Here is a 22486-nt window from a genome sequence, read left to right as displayed (position 1 = left end):
AATATATTGATGAGTTTGTTTTTATTGAAAAGGAGAAAAAAAATCTGTGGTTTTATTTATAAATAAAAAAATTGATAATATCCCCAGGATTTTATTCTAGCAAATAGAGGAAGATGTGTGATAATGGAGAAAGAAATTATTCCTGAGATATCTTTCATCAAAGAGAAGATCTGGTGGAGTTATGGAAGAATATTTTGAAAAGATGTTTGAGTAATGGGTTGTTGTGTATAAATAGGGTGCTAATAGGACCAAACAAAAAAGAGAGGGGGGAGTTTTGGTAGAGCAAAATTGTTGCGTTTAATTTTTCTTCATTTTCACCATTGTAAACACCATTTGAGCTATTAATTATATTTTTTGAGTGTGTTTTCATCATGAGAAGCTAGACCCCAACACTGGGTCGACGGAGGAAGTCGGACTTCATACATGGGTGAATTTGTTTTATTTTCTATTTGACTTTTGCACTTAATTAAAATAGAATTATGATTTGAAAAAATTAGTTATTATTTTATTAGATGGGTCATGCTTGCTTAGATGTTTGATGTCCCATGCTTACGATTTATAACTAATGTTTGGAAAATCTACCTTGGCAAGAATAAGAGTCGATGTTGTTTTATTTGTCGAGCGATTGAACCTATTGATATGAGTTTGGCTGAATCCTAGACCCAGTAACTCTCTATTTTATTCCTGTAAAATTAATCTTGACAAGTCTTAGAGTTCGAATCCTATTTACTAAAAAAACAACGACAATCAAAAATATTATCAGGGGTTCAACTATAGATCAGTCCGAAGTTAGCTTGGAGTAGGCTAGTGTCTTTAGCGGCTTAATACAGTGTGTATTCAATCTAGATTAGGTCCCGGGGTTTTTCTGCATTTGCGGTTTCCTCGTTAACAAAACTCTTGGTGTCTGTGCTATTTCTTTTCCGCATTATTTTTTTATATAATTGAAATAATACAGGTTGTGCGTTAAGATCATCAACTTCGCTAATCCGACCTCTAGTTGTTAATTGTAGTTGATTGATCCTTGGACATTGGTCTTTGGTACCGTCCAAGTTATCTCTCTTTGATAAAGACTCGCAGATTTCTATTTGCTTGAGTAAAGATCAAATCGAGAGATTGAGATAAAAAATCCTTGAGATACTTTTTATCTAGATTGAGTCTGATTGTCTAGTTGATTCTCTAGCAAAGTGTTTACGAGTTTGTCCATACAAATTGCTAAGCGAAATATTGGGTGGTGTTGTTAGACCCCCGCTTTTTCATTCAAGATACCCCATCCATTAATTTCTCAAATCAATACTCTCCATTAACTGCTCAGCTAAAAACCCTTTCTTATTTCTTCTCAAATTACTCCAAACAAGACAAATTCCGGTTCATGAATCCACAACTCAAACCCATCTTGAATCGAACCCTAGTTTCACCATCTTCTCTGTTGACAGAATCATACAAACCTGTTATCAATTGTAACTACAAAAACCCATCTCCTTCACGGCCTTTCATTCTCGATCTGCAGCAACAAATCTCCAATTTCTTCCCTGAGTCTGTATTCTCGGCCAACTTAACTCAAGAACAAGCCCTTGATTCAGTCAAAATCAATCTCCTACAACAAAAATTCCATCACCATCTTCATATTCTCTGTAACCAGTATGCTTGTCTTCCACCAATGTCACCTCTGATTCTCTCCTTTTCTCTGAGTAACAGTGCAGCCATGCCTTCTCTCAATTTCAGGCAAAGAAGGTAATGATGAGAAAAATTACATCTTCTCTGAATTTTAGGTTTGTGTTGGAGTTGGAACTGATATTGGCACCTGGTACATTAGGATAAGGGCCAGCGAAAATCATATATGACTTGTCAGTTTTATAGAACTGACAAGCCAATTCCTTTTTCAACTCAACTGTCAGTTGATGGGAACTGACAGTTCATCTTGCGCCTCCCTTTAGCTGCATATCCTTCGTTGGCTCCAAGTATCACTCTCTTGTGAATTGACCTTTTTTCCTTTTTTTACGCTCCAAATGAACGATTTCTCCTTATTTTACTCCAAATGACTCCAAAGTACCTAAACACTCAAAAGTAAACATAAGATACATAATCTACAAGAGAAGTAGCACAGAAAGCATAAACAATAGATAAATATCAAGGTGTTTACAACACCTATTAAATTCCTCCACACTTAGACTTTGCTAGTCCTCGAGCAAATCAAATAAAACTTATTCTAAAGCATACATACAACTCTGTGTCGTTGAGGATACGGTCACACTTAGTACGTATAACAAGCCTTTGAACCCCTAGGTGTCCCTAGTGGACGAGTTTTAGTCTCGTGAAGGTTTATAAGAGGTATGCCTACAATACCTACTTTTCCAACTTACAAGTTCTCTGAAATGATAACACCCAACGCGCTAATAAGACATAGAGATTCTGCACACTAGTAATAATAAGTTAGAAACATATATGAACACAATATCATCCTTAAAAGTTGAGAGATAAATAACCATCCCTTATCCACAGAAATCCGGTTTCGAGAGTGATCGAAAGTCTTGACTGTGTCTCACTAGAAAAGGGTTTTATGAAATTTCTCTCAATAATAAATAGCTTTTTATGGGTCACACATGTGTCCAGGTAAGAGTGAAGAGAGAATCCTGCGACACTTTGAATGGTAGGAAGGCAAAACCCTCCAAATTGTTTTGAAAACCCACATCTTTTATCATTTTGAAAACCCTTTTTCCCGACGATCTCTAAGAAAGGAAATCAACCACTTAACGAAGGTGGGAATATGCTTACTTACCTCGTTATCCATTCGACGTGCAGTTAGCACCACTCTCACAACATCCATAGAAACGTCTTCGATCTTCAATCCTTGTCTTCATCTTCGTCTTCGGTCTTCAAATCTTGATGATGAAATCTTGAACTTCGTAGAATCTTGACAATGTAACTTTTTTCCTCTAAATCCTTGTTGCTTGAAAATTCATTATGAATATTTCTATTTCCATTGGCTTTATTGAATGAGTACAAAACTAAAATGAACTAAACAAACCAAAATATGATACAATGAATATTTTTCTTTTTCTTTTTTTTTTCTCTCTTTTTTTTTTCTTTTTTTTTTTTAATGCAAGATGAATAAAGTAAATACAAAATGAAAACAATTAAAATATTAAAACTAATGATGAGCATAACAAAAATTTCTCTTGTCTTTTTTTTTTTTTTTGCATTTTTTCATTTTTTTTAATAAGAGAAAAATAATACAAATACAAAATAAAGATGAAATAAAAATGCAAGTACAAAGGCCACTGTGTAAGTACTTTACCACTTGATTCTTCACAACTTGTATGTCTTGACACCATATACTTCTTGAACTCTCATCTTGATAATCTTCACTCTTGTACAAAAGTCTTCAACTTGTAAAAATTATGCTCCTTGTCTTGTTGCTTTACTTGAATCTGAAATCTGCTCATTTTTGTACCGTTGCTTGTAAATCTTGAACGTCTTCAACTTTCTTTCAAATTTGTGATGCTCCTCTTGTTGATGATGATGGTGTTTCTATGGACATGTTGGTGTAGAGAGAGATAAGGTGGATGGTGGTAACTGCAAACAAGATTACAAGTGGTATGTAAGTTAGCAATTCGATGTCACCATCATGATTCATAAAATAACACTCAAGAGATAAAAATAGTGCTTCTATTGGTGGGAGGTTGGGTAGCTCACTATTCTACCCAGAGTTTAGGTACGGTGACACACACTCTAAAAGCACATATTTAGACAGGTACAAAGAATTGAAGGTCGGTGCCTCTCATGATGTAACATGGGTAGTCTCCACTATACAGGATCACAAATCTAATACTGAACTCAGCCTGCACCTCATTTGCCACTGGCATGGTTAAATCCAAATTTAAATCTCATACAAGCAAGAGAACCGATCACGTTCTCTGTCATCTCTAAGTTCAGTCACTCTTATGAGAATCTCGATGTAATCTTAGCAACATGTATACTATGTGACTCTAAACTAACTACAAGTTGAAGTTTTTTATTCACTATTTTATACAAAAGTTCAAAAATTTTGAAAAATTTATAAAGCAAATGCTCAACCACTACCCCACACTTAAACTTTACATTGTCCTCAATGTAAATTGAATCATCCAAAGAAAGTCAAGGTGGGAAATCTTATAATGATATGCGACAAGAAATCAGAAAATATAAATACAAGACAAGAAAGAAAATAAAAATAAAACAAGAAATACTCATCGTATAGGTTGGCTCCCATTTAACGCTTGGTTTAAAGTCGTTAGACCGACTATCTCCTTGCTGTCTACGACTCCTCCAGAGGGAGTGATTCCAAAAAGTTAACTCCTTCCACCACTTCGGAAGTGAAATTCTCATAATATGGTTTCAAACGGTGCCCATTAACTTTAAGTTCCTTGCCTATAGCTATACTACGAATTTCTAATGCACCATGAGAAAACACAGTAGTAAAAATAAAAGGTCCAATCCATCGTGGCCTTCGTTTTTCCTTATAAATGCGTGAGCTTTCAAATGCATCATTGCAAAGCTCCTCTAGCTCTTGGAGTTGTAACTTCCTTTGATTTGTATCCCCATCCATCTCCATATTGCATTGTGATATTATCTCAAAGTTGTTGTAGTAATAAGTTTGTTGAGGCTTGTGAAATCAAAAGATTCTAGACTTAATAAAACTTAAAAATAGAGAAAGCTTAACTCAAAATTGATTTCAAGATATGAGAAAATAACCAAGACACTGATTCCACTGTTACACATGAATGAATGATGGTAAATAACCCAAAACTCTAAGTATCTTTAAGCCCCTTATTTTCTTAACTCAGAAATAATCAGGAAAATTTTCAAATATTAATTGTATCCCCTAAGCATAGATTATCTAAACAAAGTATAACCTATCTGACTGAATCACAACTAATGAAGAAAATTATGCAAACAATTAAAAACTCTGCAAAATCAGTGATTGAGTGAATTATAAATTATAAATTAGAGAAAATAAAATAGTTACTAATTATTCATGCGCAAATAGCTTCCTCATTGCCTTGGTTGTGAGAGAATTAGCTCATCATCATGTTGGAAACACGCTCAAAAATCATTATTATTCCTCAAAGGGTGTTTACAAAGATGAAATGGAGAAAATGATGAAAATCGGGTGTTTGCAACGTTTATAGTTGTTGCAAACACTGTTACAGAAAACGATAAAGATGAACTGTTGATGTTACTGTAACTCTGTGACCCTCGTATGAATGTCGTTGTCACTGTAGCATGAACGACAGTCTCTGGTGGTATTTGTTCTTCGTGTTCTTCGCAGCAGCAGCAAAAATGGTGGTCTTATGCAACTCGATTATCTCTACTTTCTGATGCTCTGAACCTCTCCCAATCTCTCTGTCCCCCTTATATGAACCCCGTAATACCTTTATATACTCCTCAGCACCAAGAATAGCTCCTCATTACTCCCCAAAATTCTCCCAATACTCGGCAGTAAAAGAATATATTCTGGAGATATTTTGTTTCCAAATTTGTCTTCTCACGCTGTTTTATCGTGTTTAAACACTCCAAACATGCTTAGTCAACATCCAAGAAGTGGTTATACATGCTTTAGGCATACGCAAACCTTTGTTACACACACAAATGACTCGGGAAGAATAACAGAAACCCGTGTCGCTCTGCTTACTTCAATCCTAATTTTCAGCCAATTTCGATCAATTCCAACAACCCTGCCACGCCTGTTAACCTTAATAGAGTCTTCCCCAACAATCTGAGCCATTGAGTCTCTTTAAAATGCCCCCAAATCTCAAACGAAAATTCTGCAGGTGAGAACTAAGTTTTCCCGCCAAAACTCGAATTTGGAAAGTAGGGGATGAAGTGCCCCGATCCAAAACACGGGCGCCTTTAACATCTGGGATGCCTGAGGTTCCCTTATCCAAAATTGAGGTGCCTTTAGTAAGTTTCTCCGGGGATCCAAATATCACTTTTCGAGCAACTTTTTCCACACTCCACACAAGTGTATTTCTCCAAAAATACCTACACAAACATAAAAACACCATAATAAGTACAAAATCAAGCACTAACAATAGAGGCATTGAGGAAAAATCAGACACAAAAATGTGTCTATCAAATACCCCCAAACTTATTATTTGCTAGTCCTCGAGCAAAACTAATCAATAAAAAACAAAACTGAGTTAATCTCGGGAGGGTTTACCAGAGGTGTTCCCACAAAACTATGACTTCTAATTGGTCACAAGTATCCAAAGAGCTATGAGGACATACATATTCTCAACCTATCTCCAATTAACTAGAATGCCAGAGAAATTAAAGGTGCCAGCTCTAAAGCTGACTAAAGTAAAGGGGAGACACATACGCAACACTTCTAGATAAAGAGATATCCGCTACACAGCTAGATAAACATTGTAAGATGCATCCGCTTTACAGCTGGATAAGATTAGGAGAGAGATAAAGATGAGAGGGACATCTGCTACACAGCTGGACGAATTACGTGTGATGAGTGGAACCAGTGCTAGAAAGATCTTGTGCCAGATTGAAAGCGGACTAACAAAGCAATCAAATGTATCTTTCTTCAACTCTCTCATAGTGCTCAGTAGAAACAACATCTTCTTCGGTCTTCAACTGTTGATGATAAACTATCGAACCTCATAGAACCTTGACAATTAACTCTTCTCTTCGATTTCTTGCTTGACTTAAAAATTTCTACTTCCCTATGGCCTTATTGAACAAAAAACTAATTATAGAACAAAAAGAACGTAATGATGATTTTTTTTTCTTTTATTCTTTTTTTACTGTTGACACAAAAATTACAAGACAAAAATTTACATGGCCATGAGAGAAGGACTTTAAAAACTTGGATCTTCGCAACTTGTGATGTCTTGGTATCATGAATTCCAACAACTTATATCATTTGCTCTTATAACTTCTTGTAACTAAGTCTTCAACTTTGATTTTTGAATTATTCTTTTCTATTGTTGCTTCTAAACCTTAAATGTCTTCAACTTTCTTCATAGATTTTGATGTCGCTCCACTTGTTGATGATGATAAGTTTCTACTGAGAGAGAGTCGTAATCCAGTAACTAAGACTACATTGTGAGGTTGTTTTGTCTTTCTGGCATTTACTGACCTACTTGCCTTTTCATCATGGATGGTTAGGTCCATCACGATTACCCTCTAAAAGGAATAAGTTCTCTCCTGAATTTCAAGGATCTCAATGTCTTTTTATCTAATGTCTCAATAGGTTGTTATCCATAGCATTCCAATTTCTTTCTTTTCGGTGAGAAACAATATGTAAACTTAGCTAACCGGATACTATGTGACGCTAGAAGTTTCAAAAATGCGACTAAAAAGTTTCTCCCATACCCCCAAACTTAAATCTAACATTGTCCTCAATGTTCTAAGGATGAAATTAAAAGCATGAACAAGGAGAAATTGTTACCAATTGAAGCAAAATAGATAAGGAAAGATATTACCGTGTCGCATGAATATTGGGTTACCTCCCAAGAAGTGCTAAGTTTAAAATCTTCAGCCAGACTAAGAAAGGATTAGTCACCTTATAGAATCATAAAGTAATAGCCGGAATAACTGCGGATCACCAAAACCAAATAGGGATATCACAAGTAAAAGGAACCTGTAACATGCCAAGAAAATTAATGGATAAAGCACGCCCTTGTCTAGTTTCCTGTTTAAGACAACTACATCTAGCTGTGGTTCAGGTTCAGGTTCTATAACTGGGTCTAGATAAAATATTTTCATGGACTGCATTTCCTCGTAGCTAAGGTCCAATTCAGGTATTAGAGTCTGTAAAAACTCAAGTAAAAACTTGGAAGCACATAATAATAACCTAAATAATTGCGGATCCTTTAAGTCAATCAGTTGACCACGATGAAAGTAGTGGTCTTCCTTAAACAAATGTGTCGACCCTAATCTCCTAAAGTAATTAGGTTTAGTATCAAAACTTAATAATTGACACATCTGAAACTTATACGTTCCCACAATTGGTTGAAAAATATTTGGTGGGAATACTATCGCCTGGGTAAACCACATCAACCAGAGGTTGGGTTTCTAACAACTGAACTTCTTCCTGGACATTACAAGGTTCGGGAAATCTAGTATGAAGGTAATCTGGCACAATGGTTGAGGCACATACATCAAGTCCCAAGTGAGGGACCTTTCTAAGAGTTAAAGCACATGGAGAATGATAATCACCCCCAAACTTAGAGTTTTCAGTGTCTCTAGAAAGACTAGTCACAACTTCCCTAATTCCTAGGTCATCAGATTCCTGGAAATGGTCAATTGATTCTTCTAAGTCAGGTTCATCCTCACTCATCTCTACGAGTTCACTTCCTTTGTCTAAAACTATTGTTTCTAAATCGCTAGACTCAAAATAAACTCGTTCCTCTAAACCTTCGTTGGCTTCGTGAAAAGGAAATACTACATCGTCTAAAATGGGGGTATTTCTAGTCAAATCCTCATCCTTTTGAATAGGTGATTAATTATTAAAATTATTTGGATTTGTACTAGAAACAACACTATCATTATAAAGCTCAATCGTAGTAACAAATTCCTGATCACTATGCCTACATATTTTATGTTCTTCATCAATACTATCATCATCATAATCATCATTATAATAACATGAAAATGATTGAACCCCATCTAAATAAGTAGTATTACCAATTCTAACCTCGTCATCTTGATTATGTGAATAAAACTATCCTTATTTTCAAGGGTGGTATTGGGAACACTATATTGGTATTTAAGACTATCTTGAGCAAATTTTTCTACAATCCTATTTGTACTCTCAGTAAATTGCTTGAGGGACTCTTCTAGAGACATCTTAGTTGACTGCTTTACGGACTCTTCTGGGAGCGGAATATTATAAGTCTCTTTCATAAATAATTGAAATTTCTGTGTTGACTCATTGAAAATCTTGAGAGACTCTTCTAGAGAAATAAAATGATTGCTCGTATGACCTGTGGGTATGTGGATAGTAATTGGTCTCACAATGGTATGGACCATAACCTTCAAAAGTTTCGCGTTCCCAATCACTATTCACTCTATGGTCATAAAAAGGATAATGTCCAAGCTGCTCAGTCGGATACTCATTGTATTGGCTACTATAATACCAGTTTGACATTCTAACTGCAAAGGAATTCTAAACAAGCACAAAGAAGGCTGACTCGACCACAACAAGCCTATTTTATCTAGCAAAAAAAAAATCATGATGGCTCCACTTAGATTGTTTCTAGACCAGCTTCTATTCTTTCGAAAAGGAATTCGTTACAATCTGAGCAAACCCCTCTGGAATCAATCCGAGTTAAAGTAAGTTGAATAGAGACGAGGGAAGCTGCGTGGAGCTTTGATACCCAAGGACTCATCGGCATTACAAGGAGGCGTATTCAACTCACAGAAACCATCATGAACTTCAAAGTATTCTCAAAAGAGTAACCAATATTTTTCGAATGACTTTCCAATTAAGCTCGTTACCCTATCGGTCTCGTTCTAGTCCAAATTTTAAGGCTTAGGTTCGCGTAGGTTACGTGTTCCTAAGGCGGGCAAGAAGGAAACGGTGATGCAATCCGAGTCCTTATCTTGATTTGGCCAGGCCTTGCCCTTTACTAGAAAATTAAATCCGATTTCAGGTCCTCAACATATATGCATACAAAATCATCCAGTAAACCCACTGACAGGGGATTCGCGGGTGTTTAGAATTCTTACCTCCCGTTCCAGACGGGGGATGAACCATTGAGGTCGACTCGGGCCACCGACTCCAATGTCAGTGTACGAACCCGAGGGGCCGAGACGATATCGTAATCGTCGTCCTTCTCTGCACACAGTTTATATTTAAACTACCCTTCCGTATGGTTTAAAAATAATGTCCCAAAGTTTAAAGTCCAAAGTCCAAAAATAAAGTGCAAAAGAAAAGGAAAGTCTAAAAAAAATCTAAAAAAAAAATGTCTCTCTTTTTTTCCCCTCTTTTTTTTTATAAAATAAAAAAATCTTCTTCTTTCGCTTCTTTCGCTTTGCCTTTTACTCCAAGTCTTTAAGTATTCACCAAAAGCTTTGGAAAAATTTTCTTTCGCTCCAAATTTCAAATTCTGTTAGGAAAAGACAAAAACCCAAAAACGTAAAGAAGAACAAAAAAAAAAAAACCTAAAAAAAGAAAAAAAAATCTAGAAACTCTAGCCTAAAGACAAGCCCGCATTGGCGTTGCCAAAAATTGATGTTATCTCAAAGTTGTTGTAGTAATAAGTTCGTTGAGGCTTGTGAAAGCAAAAGATTCTAGACTTAATAAAACTTAAAAATAAAGAAAACGTAACTCAAAATTGATTTCAAGATATGAGAAAATAACCAAGACACTGATTCCACTATTACACATGAATGAATGATGGTAAATAACCCAAAACTCTAATTATCTTTAAACCCTTTATTTTCTTAACTCACAAATAATCAGGAAAATTCTCAAATATTAATTGTATCCCCTAAGCATAGATTATCTAAACAAAGTATAACCTATCTGACTGAATCACAACTAATGAAGAAAATTATGCAAACAATTAAAAACTCTGCAAAATCAGTGATTGAGTGAATTATAAATTATAAGTTAGAGAAATTAAAATAATTACCAATTATTCATGCGTAAATAGCTTCCTCGTTGCCTTAGTTGTGAGAGAATTAGCTCATCATCATGTTGGAAACACGCTCAAAAATCATCATTATTGCTCAAAGGGTGTTTACAAAGATGAAATGGAGAAAATGATGAAAATCGGGTGTTTGCAATGTTTATAGTTGTTGCAAACACTGTTACAGAAAACGATAAAGATGAACTGTTGATGTTACTATAACTCTGCGACCCTCGTATGAATGTCGTTGTCACTGTAGCATGAACGACAGTCTCTGGTGGTCTTTGTTTTTCGTGTTCTTCGCAGCAGCAGCAGAAATGGCGGTCTTCTGCAACTCGATTATCTCGAGTTTCTGATGCTCTGAAACTCTCCCAATCTCTCTGTCCCCTTTCTATGAACCCCGTAATACCTTTTTATACTCCTCAGCACCAAGAATAGCTCCTCATTACTCCCCAAAATTCTCCCAATACTCGGCAGTAAAAGAATATATTCTGGAGATATTTTGTTTCCAAATTTGTCTTCTCACGCTGTTTTATCGTGTTTAAACACTCCAAACATGCTTAGTCAACATCCAAGAAGTGGTTATACACGCTGTAGGCATACGCAAACCTCTGTTACACACACAAATGACTCGGGAAGAATAACAGAAACCCGTGTCGCTATGCTTACTTCAATCCTAATGTTCAGCCAATTTCGATCAATTCCAACAACCCTGCCACGCCTGTTAACCTTAATAGAGTCTTCCCCAACAATCTGAGCCATTGAGTCTCTTTAAAATGCCCCCAAATCTCAAACGAAAATTCTGCAGGTGAGAACTAAGTTTTCCCGCCAAAACTCGAATTTGGAAAGTAGAGGATGAAGTGCCCCGATCCAAAACACGGGCGCCTTTAACATCTGGGATGCATGAGGTTCCCTTATCCAAAATTGAGGTGCCTTTAGTAAGTTTCTCCGGGGATCCAAATAGCACTTTTCGAGTAACTTTTTCCACACTCCACACAAGTGTATTTCTCCAAAAACACCTACACAAACATAAAAATACCATAATAAGTACAAAATCAAGCACTAACAATAGACACATTGAGGACAAATCAAACACAAAAATGTGTCTATCACATTGCTTAATAGCCCAAAACTCCTTATGCTCAATTTTGACGGGTAAATGACAAGGTTTACCATACACAATCCTAAAGGGAGATATCCCGATAGGTGACGTATGCGGTTCTATAAGCCCACAAAGCATCATGAAGTCGCATGCTCCAATCCTTCCTTGTTGGATTCACCGTTTTCTCTAGTATGGATTCCACCTCTCAGTTGGAGACCTCGACTTGTCCATTTTTTTTGGGATGATAAGGTATTGCAATCTTGTGGAACACATTGTACTTCTTCAACAAGCTTTGTAAGATCCTGTTTTTGAAGTGAGAACCCCCATCGCTAATTATGGCTCTTGGAATTCCAAACCTTGCATTGATTTTAGCTTGCATAAAATCTGAAACCTCTTTAGAATCATTTAGGGTTGTGAATGGGTAACAATTAGCCGGAACCGGAACCGGTAGACTTGGGTCCGGTTCTGGGTCCTAAAGTTGGACCCATTAGCAACTTAGGACCCGACGGGTAATTACTCGATTAGACCCGAATATAAACGGGTCCAAACGGGTAATACCTGTTGGGTACCCGCGGGTATCGGGTACCCGTTTATTCATACTTTTATTCATGTTTTTGCTAGTTTTAGCTTTGATATTTTACTCGTTTTAAATTTTTCTCTTACATTTAATCTTTATTTAGTACATTAATAAGAAATAATAATAAATTTTATAAAATTTATTTAAATCCAAGCCAAAAAGAGACAAATATTAAGTTGAGGTTTTTTTAATAGTTTTCTTAAGACCCAACGGGTACCCGGGTATTTAAACGGGTCCGGTTCTGGGTCCACAAGTGTAGGAACCGGACCCGGAACCGTTAGGACCCGGATCCGACCTTTATAAGTAGGGTCCGGGTCTTGTGATACCCGGGAGGACCCGGACCCGTTGACACCCCTAGAATCATTAGTTGGGATGGCCTTAGTTTCCACCCATTCCGAGATATAATCAACAACAAGCAAGATATAAAAATTCCCATGAGAGTTGACAAAAGGATCCATAAAATCAATACCCATACATCAAAAACTTCAATAAACTGAATAAAAGTTTGTGGCTTTTTGATTTCGAGCACCTAGATTGCCTGTTCTTTGGCACCTATCACAAGTTGTACAAAATATATACGCATCCTTGAACAAGATTGGCTAATAAAAACCGCTTCCAAGTACCTTGTGAGCGGTTCTCTTACTCCCAAAATGTCCCCCACAATCATAGGAGTGACAAAAAGACAAGATAGAATTAAATTCAGATTTGGGAAAGCACTTTCTTATTACTTGGTCACTACAATGATTCCAAAAGTATGGATCATCCCATATGTATTGGTTCTCCAAGTTCTTAAGTTTGTCCCTCTCAGCACGAGATAAGTTATTTAGGAATTGTTTAGATACCAATTAATTGATAATAGCGGCATACCATGGTTCTCCAAAGGCAATTGACAATAGTTGCTCATCCGAGAAACTTTCACGCAATGGGATAGCTTCCTTGACCACAACAATCGGGCTCAAGTGATCCGCAACGGTATTTTCAATTTCTTTCTTGTCCTTGATTTCAATATCGAAATCTTGCAAGAGTAAAATCCATCGTATGTGCCTCGGTTTCGCTTCTTTCTTCATTAGCAAGTACCTAAGTGCTGCATGATCATAAATGACAACAACTTTTGTACCAATTAGATATGAGCGAAATTTCTCCAATGCAAATACAATAGCTAATAACTCTTTTTCGGTGGTTGCGTAGTTTTGTTGGGATTCATTTAACGTTCTAGAATCATAATAAATAGCATGAGGAATCTTCCCCACACGCTGTCCAAGCACTGCACCAACCGCATAGACACTTGCATCACACATGATCTCAAAAGGTTTGCTCCAATCCAGTGGTTTAATGATAGGTGCCACTTCAAATGATTGAATGCCACCGCACACTTTTCATCAAAGTTAAAAACCACTTCTTTTTGCAATAAATTGCAAAGTGGTGATGTTATCTTGAAAAAATCCTTGATAAATCTACGATAAAAACCTGCATGACCAAGAAAAGAGCGTATCTCTCTCACTGTAGTAGGAGGGGGTTAAAGCACGAATAAGGTCAACAGATTTATCAACTTCCAAGCCTTAGATTTATCAACTTCCAAGCCTTTAGAAGATATTATATGGTCGAGCATGTGCTATCTTAGATTTATCAACTTCCAAGCCTTTAGAAGATATTATATGGTCTAAAACTATGCCATGAGTTACCATGAAATGGCACTTCTTCCAATTAAGCACAAGGTTTGTTTCAACACATCGTTCAAGGATTAGAGACAAGTTGTTCAAGCAAAGGTCAAATGAATCACCAAAGACACTAAAGTCGTTCATGAACACTTCAATTATGTTTTCAACATATTCTGAAAAAATACTTACCATACACCTTTGAAAGGTAGATGGAGCATTGCAAGGCAAAAAGGCATCCTCCTATAAGCAAAAATACAGAAAGGACAAGTGAAAGCGGTTTTGTCTTCATCCTCCGGTGCTATCACAATATGATTGTAACCTGAATAGCCATCAAGGAAACAATAGTAAGAGTGTCCAGCTAAACGTTCAAGCATTTGATCAATAAAAGGAAATGGAAAATGATCCTTCCTAGTGGTGGCATTCAATTTCCTGTAATCAATACAAACCCTCAACCGGTTTGCACACGAGTTGGGACAAGTTCGTTCTTATCATTCTCCACCACCGTCACACCTGATTTCTTTGGCACTACTTGTACCAGGCTCACCCACTTGCTGTCAGATATAGGGTAGATAACACCCACGTCCAAAAGCTTGAGTATCTCCTTTTTCACAACTTCTATCATGGGAGGGTTCAAACGACATTGCGCTTCCCTTGTAGGCTTTGCATCGTACTCCAAACGAATTTTATGCATACAAACGGCAGGGCTTATACCCTTGATATCAGCAATTGTCCATCCTATGGCCGTCTTGTACTTCCTTAGCACCCTTAGAAGTTTTTGTTCCTGCAATTCACTAAGCTTGTTAGAAAAAATGACAGGTAAATCTTCCTTGTCACCCAAGTACAAGTACTTTTAGTGATCGGGAAGGGGTTTCAATTCTAACTTTGGAGATTTAACAATTGAAGGTACAAGCTTTTCATCGCTGCATGGTAAAGAAATAAAAGATATATTATGAGTTTCCGTGCATCCTTGTAGTGAGTTAAGATCACCAAGGGCTTCCTTGATTTCATTACCACACTCTACATCATTATCCATGGATGTAGTTAAAACAGTTTCCAAAGCATTTTCACCATTCAATTCAAACACTTGTTCTGCCAATGTATCCATAACATCAATGGAGAAACAAGAATGGACATCGCTAGGATATCTCATCGTCTCTAAAATGTTGAAACATATTGTTTCTCCATCAAACCCCATAGTTAGCGTACCCTTGTCCACATCAATAATGGTTTTCGCCGTTTTCATGAAGGGACGCCCAAGTAGCAATGGAAGAGACGAGTCCGGTGACCCTTCATTCATCTCTAACACGCAAAAGTCAGCTGGAAATACAAGTTGATTAACCTGCACAAGAACATCCTCAACAATACCCATTGGGTAGACATTAGAGCGATCGGCTAATTGCAATACAATTCCAGCCTTTTTAAGAGGACCAAGATCAAGTGAATTATACATAGATGCCGACATAGCTTTAACGGATGCACCTAAATCCAACATAGCTTTGTTAAACGTAGTGTTACCTATTGTGATAGGAATGTCAAAGCTACCGGGATCCTTGCATTTCAGTGAGAGTTTGTGTTGTAAGATTGCCGAAGCATTCTCCCTCACACTTAGCACTTCATTACCTTTGAGCTTTTGCTTATTGGTACAAAAGTCCTTCAACACCTTTGCATACTTGGGAACTTGCTTGATCGCATCAATGAGTGGTATGTTCACATAGATCTTCTTAAGAACGTCTAAAATCTCCTTTTCTGGTTACGCCTTCTTGGAATTTGCAAATCTGCGAGGAAAAGGTAAAGGAGGAACATAAGTATAAACTGGAGTTTTAGAGTTCGGAATAGGTACCTTAGAAGTTTGGGGAGAATCATCATTCTTCTCCTCCAAAACGGGTTCCTTTGGTGGTTCCACCTTGGCCGAATCAGCAACTTCGGGTTGCACAATTTGTGTACCGCTTCTCAACGTAATAGCATTGAAACCCTCTTTTGGGTTAATAGGTCGAGAAGGGAGTTTCCCACTATTTTATGCCTTTAATTTGTTTATATCAATCGCCATGGAACCCATTTGTGTCTGCAAGTCCTTGATAGCACTCTTAGTCTCCTGCAGACTTTATTTAAACATGGTAGAAATGCCTTACATCATTGTTTGAAGCTTTGCATCGATATTAGAACCTTGATTTTGAGTTTCTTGTTGTGTTTGTGGTTGCTGAAATTGTTGTTGTTGCGGTTGGAATTGTTGTTTTTGTGGTTGAAATCCACTCGAACGGTTGAAAGTAGGTTTTTGGACCGCTCTTTGCTTGTTGGCATAGCTAAAGTTGGGATGATCTCTCTATCCCAGATTGTAAGTGTTGGAATAGGGATCATACCGTCTTTGATGGTTTGGAAAAACCGCACTAGCTTGCTCCAACTCTTAATCATATGAAGGTAAAACAATCGCAACCATCTTTTGCATCATTTGCTCCATGCTACCTATCCTTTGATCAAGGTGTGATGATGAATCAATAACTTCGTTCACTCGCCTAACCATTGGTTCACCTCTTGTGTATAATTGTTGCGAGTTTTCAGCCATACTTTCAATCAACTCGGTAGCTTGGGTCACCATCTTGTTCACTAGTGCTCCACCACCCGCGGCATCAAGAAGATATCTATCACTTGTTTGGAGACCTTCGTAGAAGTACTGGATTATCATAACGTCACTGGATTAGTGGTGTGGACAGTTTGCTACCAATCTCTTGTATCGCCCCCAACATTCATACAAATATTCTCCTACATTTTGCTTTATGCCACAAATCTCTTTGCGAATTTGAGTAGCCTTTGACGCAGGAAAATACCTCTCTAAAAAGAGTTTCTTAAGCACGTTCCATGTGGTGACACTTCTGGAAGGCAAGTAATACAACCATTCCTTAGCATTGTCCGCCAAGGAGAACGGAAAGGCTTTCAACATCGCTAAATCCGCATTAATATTCTCTGGAAGCATAGCCATGATAACGTTGTGGAAATCCATGAGATGCTTGTTTGGATCTTCATTCGCCATACCATGAAACTTCGGTAACTCTCTAATCAACCCCGGCTTGATCTCAAAGGTTGAGTTTGTTTAAAAATACACCATCATTGTGTATCAAGCCTATGAGAAGCCAAGTCCTTGAGTGTATGATCACCCATTGCTTCTTCTTCTTCTTCTTCAAAAGGTGGTTCTTGTTCAACCAGAATCTCTTGTTCTAGAACTTCTTCTAGTTGTAACTCTTCTTCCACTTCCAACTCTTGTTCTTTTGTTGTGTCTTGACTTGGTTGGAGTATTGTGCCTCTTCGAGTAGCTATCCCGCACCTTGGAGAATTCCAATATTTAGAAGCCAGAGATTAAGTACCTGAAAATAGTTCTCGCAAACAAGTGAGAAACAAGTCAAGAAAACAAAAACCAAAGATAAAAGCAGAAATTATAAAAGAAATTAAAAACTCAATAACAAGCCGTATGCCTCCCCGGCAGCGGCGCCAAAGTTTGATCGCTGTCGTAAGTGTCAAAAATAATTCACTTTCTCACTTAACTAAATTTAAATGAAGTATGTGGTAAGAAAGAGTTCGTTTCCACAGAGAGGCTTTCGTTGTTATAAAATTTCAGTTTCTTAGTAACCAAGGGGGGATTTTTGTTTTTATAAAAATAAATCAAAGCAAAGTAATAATTAGAATAATCAATAAGGAGAAGATATTGATCACGGGATAGTATCATTCACAAACATGTATTTTCATCAATGACTAGAATTGATATTTTAATCTCTCATTTACTAAAAGTCATAGGATACCTTGATCGCAAGTATATCCCATTAATTCCCTGATTTCATCACAACCACATTAAAAGATGTATATGTGAATTCTTTCTAGAAAGCAACCTAAAGTGTAAAAGTACAATTAAGTTTAACTCCCTAGAAGCACTAAGTTCTATGGAATAAGACTAATCAAGGCAATCAAACGTGTAAAAGCACTAATTCAATTTAACCAAGGTTATGATTCACTTGTGACTAGAAGGATATATTACTACAAGCACTACCCACAATTATGCTACTTAGAATCAGAGATAAACAACTTTTTCGTATTGAAAACCCTAATATAGCTTTAGAAATGAATGCAAATCGGATTGATTCCGGACTCAACCAAACAAACAATATAAACCATGAATCATAAACAATAAATTTGAGACAAAACTAATGCAATGAATCAAATAACATGTTGAGAAATCAACTTTACCTATAACCAATAATAGTTATTTAGCTACTCATAGCTTTTGAGTTCATCATAAACATAATCAATAATAAAATGAAGAAGATGAAAAATGAAATGCAAGCAAACCCTAGTTGCCGCTCTCCAAAACTCCAAGTAGAAAATACGTGATATCCAAAGGAAGTAGAAACTTTCTCTTTTGTATCTTTTCTTTGTTTCAAAAAGTAGGTCAGGGACTGAGTCAATGTACCCGAGTCAGATGGGCGAGTCAGAATCAACTGAGCTGAGTTGCCAGTCCAAAGTCTTGCATAGGCCAGAGTTGTGCATTGTACAATCATTATGCATCATTGCTTCTCAGCCAGCCATGTTGACGCTTTGTTCCTTCCCATGCTCAGTTTCAGCTCCAATTCCGTCTCCACCTACAGCATCATTCCATCCATGATAGTTGCACCTTCAAAATACAGGCCATATCGACCACCACATCCACTTCCAGGCCAACCACTATCAAATGCAACAACATCAATATTACTTGAGACATCTGAACTTGAACGCAACCATTACAACGACGACTTCTTCTTAACCACCAACTTGTAGCTTGATTTTCTTTAACTCAGTCCAAACCCTTTTGAGTTCTTCTCATTCGATGTAAGCCATTCCACCACTGCATTGCTATCATCGGCATCATACATGCCTATAATTGATTCCGCCTTGCCCACAAACTTCAGATTCAAACCCCATTCGCTGTAGCTTCGATAAATTTCAGCTCTACCAATTCTTTAATATGTCACCAACTTTTTTGCCTAATTCGGACCAGCATATCACCAGCTTTTTCATCTCAGTTCATTCCCTGCAAAGTTCTTAAGCATACATCTAATGCTTTATTTCTTCCCTGCCATTGTGTTGCTTAGCATCATACCAAAACCACAGCCTCAGAAATATGATCACTTGAGCATCGTCTCCAAAACCCATTGAGTCTGCAGTTCTGTCATAGACATTTCCCTCCATCTACATTCATTCTTAGCCATTGCATTCTAATCCTTCCCAGCTGCTCAGACTCCAGTTCTTCTCAAATCTCAGTATCAATAACACAACTGCAACACAACTCAATTTCTTGCATCTTGAATTCAGCTTTCAGTAACACAACCTTCTTATAACCCTAACATACATCTAACAAGCAAGCATCCATCAGCTTCACCATCATGAACTGCGAGCACCAGCAACACTAATAACTCCTTTGCCATAACTGCAACTGCAATTTCATCATCAATACCGATTCTTCCCTGTAGTTTCTTAACATCATTCACATCTTCAATTCAGCACCACCAGGACCACAACCATTCCATCCCAGCTGCCACCTGACACTCAGCATTCTCTGTCTGTTCTTCATTAAAACCCTAACTTCCATTTCATTCTCAGGTCTGCTTCTCTGTTGGTGTCAAATCACTGTCAATCTGCTTCCAGATTCAAGTTCTAAATCAAACTCAAGGTACCCCATCCATTAATTTCTTAAATCAATCCTCTCCATTAACTGCTTAGCTAAAAACCCTTTTTATTTCTTATCAAATTACTCCAAAAAAGACAAATTCTGGTTCATGAGTCCACATCTCAAACCCATCTTGAATCGAACCATAGTTTCACTATCTTCTCTGTTGACAGAATCATACAAACTCGTTATCGATTGTAACTAAAAAAACCCATCTCCTTCACGGCTTTTCATTCTCGATCTGCAGCAACAGATCCCCAATTTCTTCCCTGAGTATGTATTCTCGGCCAATTTAACTCAAGAACAAGCCCTTGATTCAGACAAAATCAATCTCCTACAACAACAAGTCTATCATCATTTTCATTATCTCTGCAACCAGTATGTAAGGACCTGTCTTACAAATTAGCACGAAAACAAGGTGAATCTCTAAGGGTAGAGATTGGAGAGGGAGGAACTTAATTTTGAGAGAAAAACTTTTTTAGATTTACTTTTTCATGCCTCTCCTCACGGCCACAGAAGAGAATATGAGGATAAATCAAAACAAAGCTTGTGCAACTCAGACGAGTGCAATAAGGAATAATATCCACACAAAATTAAAGTAAATACTACTGGGTGCCAAAATAACATGGTCAGACCTTATCAATAGACAATAATCTAACTGGGTCCTGACAAATATCCTCTATTCTTCCAAATCCTTGACCTCAAGCATTAGCTTTGGAAACTGGTGTGCCATGGCATCCTTGTTTTCCCAGGTGGCATCTTGAGCTGATAAGTTCTCCCACTGCACCAACACTTGAGTAATGTTCTATGCATTCTTCTTGACTTGTCTGCTAGCCAGTATCTTCAAAGGTGCAATCTTTATCTCCTTATCATTGTTCAGATCTGGCAGTGTAGTCTGTGGTAGCATTCCATTTCCTAGCTTGATCTTCAGTTGAGAGACATGAAAAGTGGAATGTATCTTTGACTCAGGAGGGAGTTGTAGCTTGTAGGCCACCTTTTCTACTCTTTCTAGCACTTTGTATGGGCCAAAAAACTTAGCTGATAGTTTCAGATTCCTCATCAGCTGCAAGGATGTTTGCCTATAGGGTTGTAGATTCAAGCATACCTAGTCCCCTACTTGGAAATCCCTCTCAATGCTCTTCTTATCAGCTTTTTGTTTGATTTTATGCCGATTCTTCAAGAACACCCTTCTGTAACTGTCCCATGACTTGTCTTTGCTGCAAATAATCATCTGCTTCTAAACTAATTCCAACATGGAATGATGTTACACCAAACGGTGGGGGGGTATATCCATACAAGGGTTCAAATGGTGTCAGTTTAAGGCTGGTATGATAATTGGTGTTGAACCACCATTCAGCTAGAGACAACCATGATACCCATTTGCTAGGCTTATAACTAGTCATGCACCTCAAATAAGTCTCAAGACATACATTCACTCTCTCTGTCTGTCCATCTGTCTGAGGGTGATAGGAAGTACCTTGTTAGATCATAGCTCGGTCAACCTCGCATGCGTTGCTATATCAAGCATGTTTGTCAATGTTAGTGATCAGAACTATGAGTCTTGATTTCTAGCCTATTAGCTAAGTCTCAGACTAGGATAGGAAAAGTGTATCTAAGCTCAAGGACTTCATGGCGATTCATCATACAACGACGAATATCTACACAAGGAACCGTGGAACTTCATCAACAAAAAGGTATGTGGAGACTTGAACTTACCTATCACTCAAAATTCTATCTATTCTATCTCCTACTTCTTATGAGACAAAAGTCGTATGCTATATAGACTGGATCTATACATTTGACATTTCGAGCTGAGTATTCATTGCTTATCTTTTTCTCGAAATCGTGTGTTGGTAAAGCGTTTCGCTTTGATCAAGTTTATCTTCACCTGGAGACGAAAGTCATGAAAAGTTTCAATTACTTTGGAAATTGCTTTGACGAGAAAGGTCTGTGAATGATGACTGATAACGTCCTCTGAGAATGTTTCAATGGTTGGAATGAGAGTTTAGATTACATAACCATGTATTCCTTGAACCGAAGTTTTCGAACTTTGATGATCAAGAGAAATCGGAAGGATTGTGAAATTGGCTTGCCAAGTCTGCGAACTCAGTCCGCAAACTGGCAGAAGTTCTCGACCGAGAATTTCTGCTGGATTTTCTAAAACTCATTTGTGTGCTAAGTCCGCGAACTCAGTCCGCAAACCCAGTCCGCGAACTGGCGGAAGTTTTCTTTCCGAGAATTTCTGCTGAGTTTAGAAAACTCAACCGATTGACTTAAGTCCGCGAACTTGTTTATGAGCTTAAGTGGTTATGATCTAAATATGTGCTCTGAACATGAAACTTAAATTACTAAGGAATGCTTTATGCAAATCTTGGCTATAAAGTTTATGAGCCGATTCATCGAATCGAATCCTCTTTGTTTCAATTGTGTCTTGTGTAGTACATGAGATCTCATAGCAATTGAACAACTCTCTAACTAGTTCATTTGAGTCAATTGAACTAGTTATGGTGAAGACGAACAAGGTTAATATGAAATGCTCATATGGTTGACCTTTTGGGTTACTATGTTGAACCAACATACACGTACACGTTTGGGCATGGTTTTCACGAACCAAGTAAACGTTTACCCAAGTGTGTGTGACAAGTTAAGTTTTCGATCTAACGGTTGAGAAATATTAGCTTGAATCTAAATCAGGTTTTCATCTAACGGTGATGTAACTAAGGCAAAACCCTGATTTGAAGACTATATATAGGAGACATCTAGCTTTGAGCAAAACTAATCCTCACACGTCTTGTGTGATACTAGTGCGCTCGCTAGAGTCGATCTCCATTAACC

Source organism: Papaver somniferum, chromosome 5 (assembly GCF_003573695.1).
Source record: "Papaver somniferum cultivar HN1 chromosome 5, ASM357369v1, whole genome shotgun sequence".
Taxonomy (NCBI): domain Eukaryota; kingdom Viridiplantae; phylum Streptophyta; class Magnoliopsida; order Ranunculales; family Papaveraceae; genus Papaver; species Papaver somniferum.
The sequence above is the reverse complement of the archived record's forward strand: the minus strand, read 5'-3'. Positions refer to the sequence as shown.